General features: G+C 41.4%; 1 protein-coding gene and 1 long non-coding RNA gene across 2 annotated transcripts in view; both read left to right on the top strand.

Annotated features, from left to right (window-relative positions):
• Window positions 1-20747, top strand: part of HS6ST1 (heparan sulfate 6-O-sulfotransferase 1) — a 192005-nt gene that overhangs the window by 54110 nt on the left and 117148 nt on the right. The window lies entirely within an intron of this gene.
• Window positions 8528-20747, top strand: part of LOC308585458 — a 59351-nt gene continuing 47131 nt past the window's right edge. Inside the window, exon 1 of the long non-coding RNA XR_014007407.1 lies at window positions 8528-8883. This is a non-coding gene — a long non-coding RNA (uncharacterized lncRNA). The remainder of the gene's footprint in view (window positions 8884-20747) is intronic.

Raw genomic sequence — 20747 nt, 5'->3', positions numbered from 1 at the left:
TGTTAGTTGTGATCCATCAAAATTAATACCAGTGAAAGTGGCAGCCAAAATGTTCAAAGCTGAAGCAACTTCGCTTTAAGGAGATGTCACAATGTTGGGGGGTGTTGTTCAGAAGAAAAGTGAGTAAGAGGATCATGATGAAGGTGTATAAAATCATGCATGGTATAGAGAAAGTGGAGATACGTTTTTCTCCCTTCTTACAGTGCTAAAACTAGGAGACCTCCAATGAAGTTGAATGAGAACTTCAGGAGAGGCAAAAGGATGTACTACCTCACACAGTATTTATTTAAACCATGGAATTTGCTACTAAAAGATGTGGTGGTAGCCACCAAATTGGACAGCTTTAAAAGCAGGTTAGACAGATTCATGGAGGACAAAGCTATCAATCGCTATCAGTCATGATGGTAGAATATACCCTCAAATATCAGAGGCACTAGACCTCTGAATAACCAGTTGTTGGAGAGCACATTAGTGACACTGAACTCACATTCTCCTTATGCAATTTCAGTTGGCATCTGGTTGTCCACTCTGATAACAAATTGCTGGACTAGATAAGCCTTTATTCTGATCCAGCAGCGATCTTTCAACGTTGTTACCTGTAGGAATCAGATTTCTAAGTGATCTCAAAATCTAGCATATTTGTACAGTGGTACCTCAGGTTACATATGCTTCAGGTTACATACGCTTCAGGTTACAGACTCCGCTAACCCTGAAATAGTGCTTCAGGTTAAGAATTTTGCTTCAGGATGAGAACAGAAATTGTGCTCCGGCAGTGCGGCGGCAGTGGGAGGCCCCATTAGCTAAAGTGGTGCTTCAGGTTAAGAACAGTTTCAGGTTAAGTACGGACCTCTGGAACGAATTAAGTACTTAACCCGAGGTACCACTGTATATGTGTTTGTGAAGATAGGTAATATGCCCATTTTGAACATGGAATTATCTTCACAATCCACCTGTGTAATGTTGATGGATACATTATACATTTGTTCTACATGGCAGCAGTAAGGAATGGTTTTTCTATAAAAGGCCACTGGTGTATGGAGAAAATCAGTCAAGGCTTCAGGCCAAGGGTGGGTGGAGCTGGAATCAAAAGTGGGTGGAGCTCATAGTAGGAAGAAAGAATAGAAAACAAAACATTAAAATCTCTGTCCATTTGCACATACCATGCACAGTTGCATAAAGTTCTTCCCTCCTAAATTCAAAAAACCCAAACACTATAGCCTATAAGTTTCTGCACGTTTCCTTGAATGGGGACACACCAGTGTCTATCACAGTAATGGTGCAATACTTTAGTGGACACATCTCTTTTAAATCAGGGCATTTGTGCAAGTGTGTGCACATGAGAGAGGAGTACTCTGCAAAGATTGCACAATGACTCCTGCTTATCTGTTGCATTTATATTCTACCTTTTGTCTGAGGAGTTCAGAATAGCGTACATGGATATGCTATCCAGGTCAGGCCCCAGTAGAGCTAAAATAGTTCAGCTGGTTCTGTACCACACACTACAGCCATGAGAAAGGATTTCACAATATATTTGGGAAATTGCTCATTCATGTCTTACGAAGTGCTGGTACTGTTCCCTCCACCCTTTAATTTTTTTAAGGTGTTTGAAACAGTGAATGGACTCTTGGAGGCTCATGATGTAGCCATTTTATACAAATGTAAGGCTTGGTTTGTTTGTGTTGGTTTTTTTCTGATGATCCACAGCAAAATGTAAACCTGTGCAGAAAAACTGAGAAGATGCATGAGACGTCTTATTCTGTATGTTTGTCCTCACCCTCTTGTCTCCAATCTCTATAAATAAATAAGAATCTGTAGGAAATCCTTAAGACAACATCCCACGTACTCCTGCCCTTTAGTAAAAAAACCCTTTTCTACAATAGCTGGAAATAGCTATTGTTCTTACAGACATCTAGTTTGGGAACCTTGACCCTGTTTGGAGATAACTGGATTTATTTCCTAGATGGCATGGGCTTGCCTTTGGCCAGTAAGCGTTTCGGTGTGTTCCCTCTAAAACTTGGCCTAAATGAAAGGAACAGGCTTGTCAGCAAGCAAAATACAACACAGGTGCATTTAGAATAAGAAAAATCCACAGTGGTTGCAGTTTTCATGTTGAACAGCACTTCCCCATTAAATAATTAACCAGCTTTAGCCTCAAAACCAATGACCTGAAACTTGACATGCCACCAGGGTATGACTGTCTGTCAGGTTTTGGGCAAATCTGAGAAGCTCTTTAAAGAGATGTAGCTTTTGTCTCTGAATTGTTTTCCTAACACATTTTAGCCCTCCATAAACTTGATGCATGGAGGATTTGCCTTGAAACTGTTCCAAATGTTCTTTTCTTTAAGTCAAAACCTTGGGAGACAACATTTGGGGGAAGACGTGGGAAGAGAAAATTAAAGCAATTGACTGTTTTATCTAAACGTTCTCTATACCCGCCCACCCTCCATTAGTTCCAAATGAAGCCTTTGTTTTCTGGGTCAAAGTATCCAAACCTTCTGCACCTATATTTTCTAAGCTATCTATGAACCAGTGCTTTCGTGTAGGTATGTAAAGCTGTGGCCCTCCAGATGTTGTTGGACTACAGTTCCAGTCATCTTTGACCATTTATTTGTATTTCTGAGGTTGATGTGAATTGGAGTTTAATTTTTTTTAGAAGGTTCCCATCCCTGCTGCATGCAGTTCCCCCTCATCCATACCCCCATTCCAGGTGATGAAAGGAGAAACAACTTTGTTGAATTTTGGAGGGTATGTGGTGACATACCAGATGGATAGTAATAGCCTGACCACTGTGAGAGGTGTGGGGGCAGAGGGAGTAAGAGCTCTCAAAGCAGTTCTCTGAATTTGCACATACACCCAATTTTTTGAACCAGTTTTGGTGCCCAGAAACCCTTTTTGGGCTCAGGCCTGCTGTGAGCCTTTGTCAAGTGTTGCAGGATCCTTCTGTTAAAAGTATCTTAACTCTTCATTAGCTTATAATAGCTGAACAAGAGGATGAAATAAAACTTCTGCCAGCTGCATGTGAATGTTGTGTCTTATTTATAGCGCCCTTGGTCCTGGGAAGGGTGATACCTCAGTGGTAGCACACATGGTTTGCATAACAATGGTCCCATGTTCAACCCTTCAACTCAGGTAGCAGGCCTTGAAGAGTTGTTGCCTGTCATGAGTGGCCAATAACTTACGGGTGACAAGTTTGCATATTATTCCCACCCCCCTGTTTTCATTGAAGAGGTCTATGTCTATGATTGGAAAGGGTCATAGCTCAGTGACAGAGCATATGCTTTGGATTCACAATGACCCAGGTTCAATCCCTGACACCTCTAGATTATACTGGAGTGGGGAGACCCTGTTTAAGAGCCTAAACGGGTGCTGCCAATCTCTGTAGACCAGTGTTTCCCAACCACTGTTCTGCGGCACACTAGTGTGCCGCGAGATGTTGCCTGGTGTGCCGCGAGATGTTGCCTGGAGGGAGGCGGGCGAGTCGGGCAGCGAGAGGCGGGGCGACGGCGGCGAGGAGAGGCTGCCCAGCGCGGGGCTCTCGCCGTCTGCCTGCCTGGCTGCCTGCGAGCTCGGCGGGCAGCGCCTCCGTCCGCAGCGCCCGCCTCGCGGCTCTCATTCCCTGCCCCTGTCAAAGCTCACCCAGCCAAGCCGCGCTCTCCTTCCTGCCTTGCTTTGCTGCCTCCTCCCCCCCCACCCCCAAAGCTTGGAGGTTCCCCGGCAAGGGAGAGGGAAAAAAATTGAAACTTACACTTTCGTGCGTCCCTCCCGGCGTGACGCTGCGCGCTGACGTCACGGGGCTGTAATGGTGGTGTGCCTCGAGATTTTTTTCATCAAACAAGTGTGCCTTTGCCCAAAAAAGGTTGGGAAACACTGCTGTAGACAATATTGGAGTGGATGGACTGGTGGTTTGACTCTATAAGATAGCTTCCTGCATTCTTTCTATTATTTTAGGAATTGGAAGCTGGAGTAAAAGCGAGGTTTGACTTTCATCCTCATGGTACATGTATAGTGAAATGCCTATTTTGTTTGTAACAGGCTGTCATTCATTCTGGATAAGATGTCTTCTCTTAAGCTGAAATTTATAGAAGCCCATTTGTAAATTAAACTGAAATTTACAGAAGCCCACTAAGAGCCCATTCAAACATTCAAGTGCCGTAGTCTTACTGCACAATTAATCCACCTCAAAACTTCTGTAGAATACTATTTGTTTGAAAGCATTCCTATATCAGAATCTTGCTCCATATAGAAAACCTACACACCAAGGACAAGCTTTCAAACAAATGTTTTTTCCATGTGCATTCTGAGGTGCATTATGTCTCAGTGGCTGGACATTTGAATATGCTTTGTTCGCAAGGCCTCCAGAGACAAAGGCACCTGTGGTTTGTACCTTCTGCACATTCACCTGTGAGTAATTAGGTCAGACATTGCTAGGGGGGATTATTTTTGCTGCAGAAATGATGAAATGCAACCTGCTGGGAGAATGCTCTTTTTATGTTACAGAACTTTAAACACTTGATGGCTCAGCCAGGACCACAGGTGTACGACTTCAGAACTTCTGGATTATTGCTGGAAAATACTTTCAAGTGCTTTATCTGATTATCTTTCTTATCTCTGTGTGGAACAAATTCCACTAGGATTCACCACACATCCTTTATCCTCCAAGACTGCTTTATCAGCTCATTTTAATTACAGGTATAAGCTCTGTTTATAACTAAAAGATTTATCAACAACTCTGTCTTCAAAGCACAATGATGTTGGTGAAGAAGATTGGGTATGAGTCCTAAAATATAAAACTAACTCAGTTACTCCATATGAACCAGTAACAAGTAGTAGTAGTAGTTGTAATGTGGGACAGATGCCTGAGAGGAGGAACATATCTGTGTTTACATTCCTGTACTTGTAATTCAGTGCATGCTGCCATCTTTCTGGCTTTGTGTGTTGAAGTAGCTTACAGCAGTTTGACTTCCCACTGTAATGGGCAGGGAATAGGCAACAGCTATCCAAACACTTTTATGACTATTTCATGTTTACTACTGTAGAATCATCTTGCTAGGGGGTTATTCTATTATCATTCATCCTTAACATGCAACTTTTTTGGTATAAGTTCATATATTTCTTACAAAGTTCTAGGTAGAGACTTATTTAAAACAATGACTATATAACGGAATAATTCATTTACAGCTCAATTCTATGGTAGTTCACTAGGAAGTAAATTCAATTGTATTCAGTGAAGCTTACTTCCAGATATCAGCTAGAAGTGTTGCTATCTTAATTAACGATATAATTTTTAACTTCTATATTTACTGTTACATTTCTGTTCCTTTAGAAAGAAATGATCCTGAAGGGCATAGCTTCTCTTACAAGTAATCACACAATATTGGCAAACAAGATCAGCTATCTATTTTAGGAAAGCAAGGGCACCTTTAATATTTGCTTTTTTGTTGAATATGGGAATAACTGAAGATTGCATCAGGTAAAAATGGCTTTAAAATAAGCAAGTTCAGTACCCACTGGTATTGTGGAACACTCAGATTAAAAGCTGTATTGTCAACAGCATCTGGATTTTTATATTTTTACAAAACAGGTAATTGTAGTTTTCTGACAAGCTGGAAGTACCATTTTAAGTTTTGACTGTCTCCTGCCATAAAACTTGTCACAGGGAGGAAATGAGGAGGGGTTGTCTGTGGAGCCTTCATTGCAGCAGGATCTTCAATAGTTGCCCCACAGCTAATTATTTGGGCCTATTGACAGGTAACTGAAGGGAAAATTTGTACCTGCAGCAAAAAAACCTTTGGCTTATCACAGATATAAGTTAGGCTGCAATCCTTTACACTCTTACCTAGCAGTAATTCCCATGGGATTTGTTCTGAATGGACACATATAAAATTGCACTATGTAGTTTGTATAACTTCATTACCAAGAAACTTCTCATGAAATACTGGATCCTGGTCCCAGAAGCATCTTTTGTTTCCCTCTACTGTGTTGTAATTTTTGAATTTAGGGGGCCTAAGAACATTTTAATCCACTTTTCTACCATCAGGCAGGGCTATTCATCCTCTGATATCACACAGATCAGCCTGTACAATCCTAGGCACCATCTACCACAAATAGAAAGCAAGGACTCGGCAGAAATTTGCAGATGGTAACATTTGGCTATTGGCCTTAAATAAATGGAACCTTCATGTTGAGAGGCAATATAGTTCTGAATACAGTGGTACCTCAGGTTACATACGCTTCAGGTTACATACGCTTCAGGTTACACACTCCGCTAACCCAGAAATAGTGCTTCAGGTTAAGAACTTTGCTTCAGGATGAGAACAGAAATCGGGCTGCGGCGGCAACAGGAGGCCTCATTAGCTAAAGTGGTGCTTCAGGTTAAGAACAGTTTCAGGTTAAGAACAGACCTCTGGAACAAATTAAGTACTTAACCCGAGGTACCACTATACTAGCTGCCAGAGGACAAATAGGAGAAGGATGTTGCCTTCATGCTGTGGTTGTAAATATACCTGGAAGCAGTTTACTAGACACTGTTGGAAACAGAATGGTGGCCCAGATGGATCTTAGCCTGATCCAACCAGGCAGTTCTTAAACCACACAGAAGTAGTTTAGGATGGTGGGAGACTTGTTGCCATCCAGTTGTAATTGGTCTGCAACTCACATCACCCCCAACCAGTATGCCCAGTAGTCAGGGATAAAGAGAACTGGAAGACCAGAAGTTCCCCACCTTGATCAGTTCTTAAGGTGAGACAAATCAATGTACACACAGTTCCCTTTCTTGTATATTAGACAGGATTGTTGTATAAATATTCTGTATGATTATTTTCAGACATGCATGTGAGTGAGTTTAAATGTATTTTCAGTTGCCACATGGTTTTCGCCATCACTGTAAGCCAGGAATAGCCACCATGGATCACAACTCCAATCAGCCCCAGACAATATGTCCAGCGGTCAGCAATGATGGGCGTTGTATCCCAATAATATATTAAGGGTGCCATGTGAACAATGCTATTGAATTTAAAATGAGTCTGATTCGTGTTAGAATTCTCAGAGACCTTGTTGTAGTTATACTAGGATCAGAGTTTTCCATAAAGAACATAGAATATTTGTATTTCTTAAAGCCATATAAACCAGAATGAGATAAGCTGCTCCTGAAATTACTGTCTGAGCGGAAAACATGTCAAATATGCATGAGCCTCCCAGCCCAGAGGGTGTTGGGGGCTGGGGAGGGATATTGGAAATGGAATGCATTTGTTCCCCTCAGCTAGGAGACCATTTGCTCTCTGCCTCACCTCTAATCCTCATTAAAAGAGTTCACTGAACTCAGCTGCTTTTGAAAGAAAATTGAAGAGCATCATCTCATCTTATTTCTCAGAGCAAGCTGAAAGGATGGCAGTGGTGTCTTCACATTCTCCATTTCCTCTTTGGAGTTTTGAAAATAAAAAATATATATACCCATAGTGACAGGCTCTTTCATTAGCTTTTTGTACTTCCATGCCCCTCAGGATAGTGACAAGGAATTCAACACAAGTCTGTTACATGTCTGCAGTTGTTCAAAAGCATGAGGGATGGGCATATTATGCTCACAATACAGAAATCTGAGCTGAGGGGCTGGCATACAGGAGTGAGTCAATCAGAATACGCTTGCTCAGACTGTGTATTCCTTGGGTTGTGCCCTCTTACATAGTTTGTTTATTTAGTTTTTATTGAGATATCTTGCCTTCTCATTGCCTTTTTCTATTTTATACATTTCCAGGTTCTGAGGGAGGAAGCATTGCTTCTTATGGGACATTTACTTTTTGTTACTGGCATGTTTTGTTACATGCCTTGGAGGTATCTCTAGGCCAAAAGGTGCTCCTGGATTCTCATATATAGTTGTAGCTCTTGATTTTTTTCCTCATTGGTGAGTAATATGGAAACCTCAACCAGAAGTAGTTGTCATGGCGCATGTGAAGCTGCTGTCAAAAGCAAACACTCTTGCATCTTCTCTTCTCCGCCACCCTAGTAATGTCTAGCAATTGCTGTTGACTTTTTAAAAAAGCAATTTGGTTTGATTGCAAATGAGGATCACCCTTAATACCTCACTTTGTCACTGAGTTAAACCAGCTGCAGAAAACAAACCCATTTCCTCTGTTTCCTCTCTTTATCTGCTGTCTGTCATTTCTGAGGGAAATTTATGCTGACTCCTGGTTCACTTACCATCTCTCATGCTCTGGTACCCATAGACAAGACAAGAACAGGGGTGGGTGGGAATCTACATTAACCTGAGGCCATGGTGATAATGATTCACCCCATTGTTCTGTTGGCTAACTCAGCTAGTCCTCCTGTTCAGGAATTTATTTAACCATTACTTTGGAGTGGTGGGTGTCTTAAATGACTGAAGCCTTGTCAGAATGTATGGATTAAATCTGAATTTAATCTAGTAGTCAGTGACTGAAGCCACCAGAAAAATCAAAGTAATTATGCAACAAAAACTGTCCTGAGTAGTTTTTAGTTGGAATAATAATAATAATAATAATAATAATAATAATAATAATAATAATAATAATAATTTATTATTTATACCCCGCCCATCTGGCTGGGCTTCCCCAGCCACTCTGGGCGGCTTCCAAAAGAATATTAAAATACATCAAACATTAAAAGCTTCCCTAAACAGGACTGCCTTCAGATGTCTTCTAAAAGCCTGGTAGTAGTTGTTCTCTTTGACATCTGGTGGGAGGGTGTTCCATGTCCCATGTTCTGATAAGGATGCGTTACTACTCTGGGATCGACTCCCTGCTTTTACCAATCTAGTCTCCCCGTACCAAACTAACTACCGGTACCTGTCAATAGTTACTGTGCTGCAGCAGTTGGGAGACATTAACTGTTCCTCCCTAACAGGAAATTAAAGTGACGTGCTTGATCATGTATTAGATGGCTTGGGTAATAGAAAACTGTCAGTGGCTCAGTGTTTATTTATTCCATTTATTTGTTTGTTTGTTTGTTTGTCAGTCAGTCAGTCAGTCAGTCAGTCAGTCAGTCAGTCAGTCATTTTATATCCTGCCCTCCCTCTTGAAGGAGCCCAGAATGGCAAACACACCAATATAAAAACATTGTAGAAAGATTCTAAAAACAGTTAAAAACATTCTCTCAGCTAGTGATTTCAGGGTTGCCAGGAACAGTATCTTTCAGTCATCAACTGCCTTGGTGAAAACAGAAATGCTTTTAAGTTCCTCCTTAAACTGAGTAATGAGGGAGACAGATGCAGGAACATGGAAGAACTGCCGCTGAGAAGGCCTTGTCACAGGTTAACACCCAGCAGGCAGTCCCCAGGGGCAGCACCACAAACAAAGCCTTGCTTGCAGTAGGCCCTGCCCTGCGTTTTCCATAAGGAACTGGGGAAAGTTGTTATTACCTAAGGAATTGGGAGGAATATTCATGCCCCCCACCCAAAAAACAACAACCCTCACACACCAGATTCAAGTGGGCTACCTAGCCTCATCCAGCATATTAGCACGTTACGTGTGCTTGAATTTCCTTGGTTTTGCTGTGTGCCTTTTTTCTGTATTGATGCATTCTCTCTTTTATTATTTTCAAGGTCTTGGGGCTTTTCCATCTCCCTCAATATTCCAAGAGTATAAAGGCCTTGCTACTGTTCCTCTTCATGCTAACAAAAAGTGTTTGCTGTGCCAAGCAATAGGCAAATGAGCGCTGAAATGGAGGCCAGGGATGGGGGGAGGCCTTCGTGACTTGCCATGTTTTAGTTGGGTTTTGTATTGAGCGGCTATTATAACAGTTCCAAGTAGTTGAAGGGAACAGGCTAGAACGTGCGTGGATGTGTGTAGAATGTGTGACCTTGTGATTCCCTTTGACAGCTGGACCATTGAGCTAGTTGCGGAGGAATTCCAAGGCATTGGCTGTGGGTTTCATTTGGCCCTTGTATTGCCTGGACATGTTATTTTCCTATTTTTATTATTTTTAAGCAGCTCATTTGTTTCTTTATAGCCTTTGCTGTTCTCTGGTCTCTTCCTATTGCCAGAGCAACACCTGCTGGCTAAAGGGAATACAGTTGCTTTCTGTGGCTGCTTGCTGACTTTTTGCAGCCACTTCTTATTCTCTCCTTAACTTGCTTGCCTTCCCTGTGCTCTTTTCTTTACCCTGTTCGTTTGCTGAATTGGCTGCAAGTCAGATACTCCTAAATTCCCACTTTCTTGCGCTACCAGAATGGAAACAAGCCAGGATCCCGTTCTTTCACCACCATCTCCTAAATGCACAGCTTCACATCCTAGTGTCAATTAATAGTGACTTCTCTGTGGTTCCAAGCTTTCCAGGGATGAAGAACCTGTGGCCCTCCTTAGGCTTTTGGACTCCAACTCCCATCACCCCAAGCCAGCATGACCAGTGGTCAAGGATAATGGGAATTGTACTCCCAACAACATCTGGAGGGTCACAGCTTCCCTATCCCTGCTTTAGACTGTGATCATTACTGTTGTTGTTTTCTTCCTTTTTTAAAAAAAAAGGAATAGCAGACAGACAGAATGAAGGAAGCAGAGCAGCGTGCACTTGAGGCACCCAGACACCAAGATTTCAATGCTGCATTTTAACATTATAATTGGTTTTTCTGTTAAGTTTTTGCCTGAATCTTCTTTAATTTTTTTGCTGTATATTTTCTCACAGCGTTCTGCATTGCAAAGGCATTCTTACGACTCCCAGTTACAAACTGTCCTTGGCATGCATGTTTTGGGGGTCTACTTTGCTTGCTTGTTTTTGTTTGTTTGTTTTTTAAAAAATTAAGCTTTATTAATTTAACAGTAAATACAATCAAATATCAATAATAAACCCAAAAAGAAGAGAAAAAAGAAAAGAAAAAGATTACAAAAAAACAGAAAAAAGGAAAGAAAGAGGAAAAACAAACGACAACAACAAATTCACAATACATAATGTCATTTCAGGAACACAAACTGTTATTTAAGTAATCTATACATGTAATGTCTAGAAAGAATTTACTTTCATATTTATACTTTTCTACTTTTCGCGTTCCTTCCATTCCTCTACACCAGTTTGGGTCCCTTCTTTATATTCTTTGACTTCTGTCTAACTCATTTTGGGGGTCTACTTTGAACCTGGACTTAGAACTGGTTTTCATTGCATCATGAAGTCTGAAGTAGCAGCAAGCAAACATTCAGGCCTATGCAAGATGTTTTCCTCTCACCTCAGGATAACAACAATCAGGCCTCATACCTACTGGATTTGTGGGAAGGGCTTCCTGACCAGAAAATGCAAGATCCAGGCAGATTTAAATTCCTGTACCTGCCTCTTAAGAAGTTAAACAGTAGATGATTTCATAGTAGTCAGAGACGAAGAAGATAATTGAAGATGCAGAAATAAGCCTAAGTTGGGTAGCTAGCACAACTTGAACAAGAGATCCAGTGTGTTCCCTTGAGACTCCATCCAGTGTTACTGTGTCTGCCTTGTTTCATTCATCTGTCGCTTTTGACCTTTTACCCAACTAATTTTTGCAACTAGCTCAAATGTGTGCCTTGGTATTTGTAGACATGTTGGTTCTGTCAGTAAGTATTAATAATCATCCAGACAGAACAAATAATTCAAATTCCTAGGCACCAGCATCAAATATTTTTTGTGTCTAAGTAGCAGGTACATGTATTTATCTCACCTTCCATAAGGCAATGTTGAACAACAAACAACTTCCCAAAAAATCTAGAACTAAATCAGAAACGGGATGGGAGGGATGAGAGATGGGGCTTGGGGGAAGTGTGGGATTTGGCTAGCCCAAGAGTGACCAGTCCAAGACTACACAGCAACTCCCAGTCTTGAGCATTGTACACTGAATGTTTACTTTTTAGAAGGATGTGTAGTGGATATATTTAGCTGTTTTGTAAGGTTTTTAAACTTGGCCTTCACATTTCCTTCAAAAATAGCATGTATTATTATTTCAACCCAGTGGAGTAATCACAGTGTATATTTCCTATCATTCGTAGAAGCAGGATAAGATCAAGGCTGGATTATCCATTAAGCAAATTACTCTGTAGAACCAGACCTCAGCCAGATATGGTTTTGCTATCTGGAGCTTCCCAGTATGAAAAGTGTGTCCAGCCTGCTGGTTGGATTTTTATCTCCATCCTCCTCCACTTTCACACACAACACAGAAGATGGTGCCTGTTTCCATGTCACAAGAGACGAGTTGTGTACAACTCCCCGCCTGGGGGAAAAAATGGACATTATTGTTTGCCTGACTGATACAAAAAGCTAAATATTCCCATATTACAGGAAATCTAATTGGTGAGGCCATGATTGGATAAACTGAAAACTGGCATCTGTGTCCACAGAGATGCATTTGTCTTTGTGTATGAATTGTAGCAGATGAAGAAGCCTGGCGCTTAGAGCTAGGAGAGAATATGGCTCAGTACAAAATCCCCTGTCTGGGAGAGACTGCCCTAGCTGTGGGCTGCCGCCTCCCTGCTTCTAAAGTGAGAACAAATATTGGGGGCAGGGGTTAGGAATTAGTCAGGAAATTGAGCATCTGAAAACGGAGACGCAGAGATGAAAATACTTGCTCTTGCAGCATTGCCTCTTGTGGGCCCATATGGCGGGCGATGCAGAGAAGAAGGGGTGTGGGTGTGGAGGAATCTTGGCAATGAAGTAACTTCAAACAATGTTTTTTTAAAAAAAAAATCAAAGATGGCTAGTTATTGCTGGATTCCAACACAGTAGGGTCAGACAGCAGAAAATGCTCTGATGAAACACCTCCATCCTAGCTGGCAGCCTCCTCCTAAGCTGGGCCAGCTAATTGTGCCAGAACGGTCTGTGGTTTTGAAGCAATGAGGGAGCTGGATGGGGCTTGCCAAATTCCTTTATGCTTGTGACTGAAGCCAGAACTAATACTTCTAAAACACAGCAGCCTTGTCCTTGTTATGGAAAAGTGTTGCCTTTGTGGACCGTTCTTCACTCCCCCCACCCCCTTTTCTTCTTCTTTCCTTTGCCTTCCCTGTCCTTAGCAGCAATCTTTGGCTGCCCAGATACCCACAGGGCTTTTGTGCTCTGTGTTTTACAGCAAAAATAAATAAAGTTCAGAAATGCAAAACTTCCCCCCTCCTTTTAATGGGTGGGAAAGCTTCCATATTCTGCAGGCTTTTACAGATCTCCGCCACTTCCTCTGGGATGTCAGTAAGCAGAAAATATCCCACTTCCTGGGCTGCATAATTATATTGTCGCTTTTGAGCTGTCCTCTTTAAACAAAAGGGTGGAAAATTGGTCCCTATTACTGAACCAAGTCTCTTCCTTCTCTTTGCTTTTCTTCTTTTTATACGATAGATCTCCTCCCCCTGTCTGGCCACCCCAATCCCTTTGGCATCCTATTGAGTGACTTCTTTTTGACACTTCCCTCCCTCTGTGCAAGTGGTGCTGGATCTTGCACCCCTGGGCTGTGTGCAGAAATAAATTGCTCCTGCTGCTGGGATCTGGGAAAGAAGAAGTGCTTTTAGCGAGTGCCGTGTTTCTCCAATGTAGATTAAAACAGATTCTGGCATCCCTTGGGAATGCTGGGGCAGGAGGCCTGCACCCCATTCAAGAACAGGTTAGCTGAGTGTGGCTCTCCTTTGTTAGGGCTCAGTGTGTTGATTAGGTTACACATTTGTGCTTGCTTTGAATAATGTGGAAGCACTCTTGAGAAATTCCTTTGCCTGAAAAAAGAGAATGAAAGGAAGAGAAGGGGAAGTGTTGAGGTGCATGGGAGGGAGGGACTAAGGGCTTGTTGAGACTGGCAGCTGAAGGTCAAAGGTCTGCTGCAACCTTGAGACGCCTAACTGACCTTTTAAGTCTGTTGTCTGCATTGCCATTGCTGGCTGAGACTAATTGTTTGCTGGCATATTTAGAAGGGCTGCTAGAGACCAGTATATTTGCTGCCGCTGTTTCACTGAGCTCTATAGAATGACACTAAGCAGCCTCATGACAGGCAGTTGTCATCTTTGTCGCAATACTCAGTTTTTTATATTTATTTAAGGGATAGATGGATCATGCAGGCAGTTTCCTGATCAGCACATGTACAAAGAATTAGTTTTTCTTGTCCAGGGTGCCGAGGGTTCATGCGTTGCTTTGATATGGAAATAATCTCCTGATTGGCCTCCTTCAGAGCTGGTGCTCTGGGGAAAGTGCCACATTTGGTTTCTCAGAAATCCAGCCATGGCTATATACTTCTCCACAAAACGCCTAACTGCATTTTTTTTACAGAATAGAGCATTCAGTTCTCAAGCTATCTCTTTATTCACTTTGCCCTCGTAGGTATTTCCAGTTTCTTCTCTTCAACTGAGGTGGACACTTCCTTATGTTAGCTTTCACCACCTTTAGTTAACGCCATCAGAGTCAAAACATCCCTTCCCACCACCCTGTCACAGGGCTCTATTCTTGCTGCTGATTTGGCTGTACTTCCGGTATCCATTGCCTCCTTTTAATTCTACACACTATCAGCCATGTGCCAATTAAGTTTTCTGTGGCTACATGGCTCCTACGGGGAATAATCAGCTTAATAGCAGAACTGTGAGAGTTATATTAATCTGTCTTCACTGACTGATCAAAAGTAAGCAAAAAACCAAAGAACAAGAACAAGTTTCGTAGGTCTGTACTTCCTGCGCTGAGATTTATTTATTTTGTGATAATGGTGGTGATGATGACTCTTCGCCATATGGTCCCAGGGTGGGTTACAACAATATGCAAACACGTTATTAAAATCAGCAAACGCCATTTGCTATCCAAGGAATAGGGTGAGTCCTATCAGTGTCAAAGTCCAAGGTAAAGAGGAGTTTCTTCAGTATAACATGAAAACTATACAATGAAGGGAATTCCACAGCTCAAGGCTGCCACCAATGGCTCTCCCATAAGAGCATAGAATGAATCTGCTGAACCATCTAGTTCAGCATCCTGTTCTCTCTGTGGTCAGCCAAATTCCTGTGGGAAGCATGCAAGCTTGCACATAAGCACAACAGCACTTTGCCTTCCTGTGATTCCCAGCAACTGGTATTCAGAGGCAAGCTGACATAGGAATATGGCCATCATGAATTTGTCTTTTAAAGCCATCCAAGATGGTGGCCACCACTGCCTCCTGTGGGAATGAGTTCCACAATTCAGATGTGTTGCATAAAGAAGTACTTTCTTTTATATATTCTGAAGCTTCCAACATTCAGCTTCCTTTGAATGGCCACAAGTTCTAGTGATAGCAGAGAGAGAGAGAAACTTTTCTCTATCCACTTTTCCCATTCTTAATTTTATAAACTTCTATCATGTCACCTCTTACTCACCTATTCTCCAAACTAAAGTCCCAAACGCTGCAGTCTAGCCTCATAGAGGAGTTGCTGCACCCCTTTGATCATTTTCTGAACCTTTTCCAACTCTACAATACCGTTTTTGGGGAGAGACGACTAGAACTGTGAACAGTTTTCCAAATGCAGACGCTCCATAAACATTTTTCTCCCAGGCTGCCCTCCCATCCACAAACCTCCCAAAAGCAGTCAAAAGCCCCCCTCTGCCAATCTTGAGGATCTGTAGGGAATGAGGCAGTTTTCACATATTTGGGAATTGAGACATTTAGGGCTTTAAGCACTAATGTCAGCACCTTGAATTTCGCCTAGAAACAATCTGGCAATCACTGAAGCTATTTTAAACAGGTGTTATGGAAATTCTAAATGTAAACTCAGCCAGAAATCTGGCTACTTCAGTTTGGTCAGGTTTCTCTGTAGTCTTTAAGAGCGGCCCCACTTAGAGCTCATAGCAGTAATCCAATCTGGAAGTTATCCAAGCCATCTCTTATGTTCCCTCCCTATCCCAAGGTTTCAGGGTAGCCAATGGAACTGTTCGGCTGTGTATATGGATCTCTGTCCCATAAAGATCTTGCCATAAAAGCATCTCCTTGTAACCCAGCTATTAAATACAAACCCAGTTGTTTTCACTAGATATTACTGGGTTTAGGGGTATTTTAAGTGTAAATACCCCATGAAAGCTTTTTAGACCTTGAGGCAAAATCACCAGTTCAGCTCTCTACTGCCACATGGAGAAATTTTTGCATGGATGATATAATAATAAGAATAAGAATACTGTAATCATCATCATCATCATCATCATCATCATCATACCTTTATTGTCACTACACCACCTGTGTGCAGTGAAATTAAATGAGCCCCCCCCCTACACTCAGTCTTATTCCATTTCACAAGCTGATTCAAAGCAAGCCCAAGCTACCATGTCTGATAGGTTTTATACTATAAATTACAGGAGTGCACCTTTTTAAAGTTGACCTTATGATTCCTCACTAAAGTAACTTAAGAGTCACTCAAAATCTTCTCTATGCCATGCACATCCATTGTCTCCAAAGACATATAATTTTTTTTTGCATAACTGTACTAAATTGAAGGATGCAGTTGCAGCTTCTGCTGACAATTAGATGCTATCATGGAGTACATACTTTTCAGCTCTCGTGAGTATGCCTTTGAGTAATTGCAGACATATCCATGGAACTAGGCCATATGTTTTGTTCTCCATGAAGTGTGTCTCTGGAGAGTACAGGCAAGCATTGCATGGGGAAATTCCAAGTGGGCCTAAATGTAACAAGGTCCAGCTTTTTCACCAAACAGATCCTTCCTAGCATATGGTCCAGAAACTTATTTCTTCAGGGTAGCACAGGCTAGAAATATGAATTGAAGAAGTATTTCTCATGCCCAGTTATGTAATTAAGAGATCCATGCTTCTTATAGTTTATAAATAATTATTTCAATTTCCTGTTTCCTGTCCTGAGACTTTTGAGACAGAGTGTGCTACAGTGTCAAATGTGTAAATACATTCCACATTAGACTTTGCTGTTGGGTTTTCAGCTGAGTGTCTTACTTGTGTGCCTGGCCTGTGCGCCTGGTCATTCTTGCTAACATAGTTTGAACCAGTGCTGGTGAATCCATTAAATTTGTTCACTGTAAATCAAAGCAGCAATTTCAGCAATCATAGCTCTGCACAGAACTGGTTGTAATATGCTAAAGTCCCCACATAAAGCTGAGTTATATCATTTGCTTGTCTACTTTTATAAAGATTTGCAACAGCCGTCTCTTTTGTTGTCCCTCCAAACTTGCACCTGATTTTGTTGTTTCTAAATATAGCATCTGTCATCAGGGTGATTGTAATTATTAATTCGCCTCTTCTCTCTTTCTCTCTCTCTTTTATAATGGAACTCTGATGTCATCCTTCCCGACCTGCCATTCAATTGATGCATTTAGGTAAGTCTTTGCATGCTGTTCAAAGCCTTCCCTTCTTTTCTTCCCTTGTGTTGTACATTGTCGGTGATAGGTTAGTCTCACAATCCAGTGATTTACATGATTATTCCAATTGTTATCTTGTCTAAAGAAACTCCGTATTGAATGTGTACAGAAAATATGTATCTAATTTATTTTGAATATGAAGTCCTACCTGTTGCTACACAAATGATCCCCCCCTACACACACACACACACACACACACACACACACACACACACACACACACAGTTTGGCTTTTTCATGAAAAATCTCCTGATTTCCCAGGTGGAAGAGTCAGGTCCCTTGAACTGCAAAGGCCAGATTGGTAAGCATGTATTCCTGGCCAAGGAAAGACCCTGATTAACTCATTAATAAACTATTCATCTACACCTAATAGTTCCAAAGCATTTTTTCCCCAGAATTCTGAGACACAGGTACAATATGTGTATTGACTACCTTTCTTCCTTTAATAGATAATTGTGGTGTGTGTAATTAAGGGTATATGTCAGGTTCAAATGGTTAAAAAAAACCAGTGTCCATGAAGAGGAAATAATTGTGAGCCATGACACACACACACTATTGCCAAATTCCCAGGAGGCACTGCTCATCTGTTGTTTCTCCTCTCCCCTCTCCATTTTGGTTTGTTTGTTTTAAAGAAAAATCATGGAGGGTCAGGCATCACTATGAACTCCCTAGCTCATTCTTCCTCCAGGCAGCTGTAGTGATGGGGCTACTCTGTTAGGGTGTTGTTGTTGTTTTAATGTATGGTCTTGAACTTTGACTTCCCTGGCCACTGTTGTATTATGCTATAGTGACTGATTGACAGATGGATGATTTTTGTTTCAAATCATAGACCACTTTTGAAACAGAAACATATACAAAGCAGCACACAACCGTATATGTCAACCAGTAAATCATACTATGGTTTTGAAACTAGATAAAAACAAAATGTTTCACAACAGCACAAAATACTACGGTATATGTATAACAAAGGAGTGGGAGATGAAGGCACAGGCGCCCCTGCTCTAACCCAGAAAAATAGTGTGCTAGTCTTCTTGTAGCCTATTTGTATGTTCTTTGAGATTATCAGTCCACTTTTTTTTTAAAGATAGCAAGTTGTACGTAGAATTATAGAATTGTTGAGTTGGAAGGGACCACAAGGGTCATCTAGTCCAACCCTCTGCACTACAAGAATCTTTTGTCCAACATGGGGCTCAAACCAACAACCCTCAGATTAAGAGTCTCATGCTCTACCAACTGAGCTATCCCAGCATATAACCTATTTAATCCTGTCTGAGGTATTTGCGTACTAAGCGCATACATGATCCCAGAAGTGGGATCTGGCTTGTCATCTTTGAATTCTTTCCTGAATCTCTAAATCATCTTATGGCCATGTGCTCTTAGTATGTACTCCAATCTCATTGAATATTTTCAATTCCAGCTTAAAAAGTTGGGTACATTTGCACACATCTATAGAATCACTTGGTCCCTAGGTTCTTTCTTGTGTGGAGTTCTTTCATAAAGAGCACATAGGGTTGGACAAGACAGTGCTGATAAAACAGCAGCACAGAGCGGTTGTAAAATTTGGGTACATGTCTGCATTGGACAACAACTTGTTCTGGCCCGTGTCCATCCATACACAGAGCAGTGGGGCTACTATTAGAAATATAACTGCAGGGGCAGTTCTGTAGCAAGCTGTGTCTCTGTATAACCCAAGTGGTTGCTAAACCTCTTACTCTTATTGCCTGCCCTTTATTCATACTCTTCCCCTGCCTCATCTCAACTCATTGCGTACTGCTCTTGTGGCTGTTCAACCTGGTTCCTGCCTTCATAGTGCCATTTTGGCTGTGCCTCCAAGTACTGTAATCAGTCCTGATAACTGCTACAAGCTGGGGCTCAAAATGCCTTTCAACTCAAGCAAAGAATAGAATTCATCTGCCAGAATATCCTACTTTGTTTTGAAGCCTCATTGTCGAGGGCTGTATGATGATCAGTGCAGTTGTTGGTCTCTCTAGTCAGCTGACAGGAATGCCAGAATTTTCTTCAGTCGTCGAAGTTAGGTAATTATCCAGATGATTCCTGCTGGAGTTTCAAGAGAAAAACAAGTAGGAATATTCCCATGTGAGATATCCTCTACACAAAGAATTGCTTTCTTTGTGTACCAAAACAGGATAAATTAGCTCAGAATTCACTCCTGGGAAATTCCAGCCTGCCAGCAAAACAGATGGCAAAGATATCCCAAACCTGCAGCTCTAGGCCTTCCTTATATCATTGCTATAAGCTTCTTAGCCCTATTCTCTTGTGTTAATGTCTCTAACAGTTATATTTCTGACATAGGCAGCAGCCAGAGGAGGAGAAGTCTGGAGAACAAAATCTCTCTTTTAGCACCTTGGCCAGCACCAGGCTTCTGGCCTGCAGTGGGAAGCTTTTATAGGTGTAACATTTCTTCTGGGAATGACGAAGTTTGAATGTTCCCTTTGCAATGATTTCAGTCTTCCATATCATTAGCAACACAAATTTGGCATGCATCCCTCCTTGCTATTGTATTGGGAGAACTCTTACCATCAGCAGGCAAAGTTTACCCTTTTAAGATGCTTCTTTAGCTCCATTTAAGTACACTTGGAAGTGCAGCACAGGATTGCATATTAAAAATATCCTATTAGCACAAAGCTAATCACATCTCTACGGGTAGCTTTTATTATGTATGTAAACAAATATTGCTTGGTTTTTAAAAGTAAATAGATACAGATAGATAGATAGATGATAGATAGATAGATGATAGATAAACACCACCCTTATTCAAACTACATTCCAGGTTTGTTGATAACAATGTAAAAATAGCAATAACATTCAAAATGTATTTTTTGAAAAATAAACAGATTAAAAAGTGGCAGACAAAGCAACTACAGCATATTGATGAAACATCGATCAATAGAATTTAATGTGTCCATTCACTCAGGTATGATGCTGGGGTGTCAGTATGGCAAGAGCCTGAATTTCAGCACCAATGATACTGAAAAGGTGAGCTATAAGAACACATAATCTGGAAAACAGCCAATGCAAAGCAGGAAGCTGCTCCAACAACATTCCACACTACGTGTCTCACTCTATGGTGCACAAGTCTCTCACAGGGTCACCATGCAGGCTGAATTTATATTGAAGTAATTGAGTGATGTCCTTTTAAACGGAAGGCCTTCTGCTTATCTGATGCTAGTGAAAATACCCACATCGTAGTATAAACATGTTGTGGGAATCTGTTCAAAGGTTCCTGTAACATTTTAAGAGCATTGTGTGAAGCTGCTCTTTTGGTTTGTTGTCTTAAGTGTCTCACAAAAGGCACAGTCAAGAAAGGGGTTCTCCTCTTTTTCAAAATATCCCTGGTGAAGCGGAAGACTTGGAAATGCTAGCATCTTGATAGAGGCTGTGTTCCACTGGAGATAGTGTGATCAAATAGTAGCTAACAGTCTGACGTGAAATATTCATGCT

This window comes from Podarcis bocagei, assembly GCF_964188305.1.
Source record: "Podarcis bocagei genome assembly, chromosome: 4".
Taxonomy (NCBI): domain Eukaryota; kingdom Metazoa; phylum Chordata; class Lepidosauria; order Squamata; family Lacertidae; genus Podarcis; species Podarcis bocagei.
This window is presented reverse-complemented; position numbering and strand designations above follow the sequence as displayed.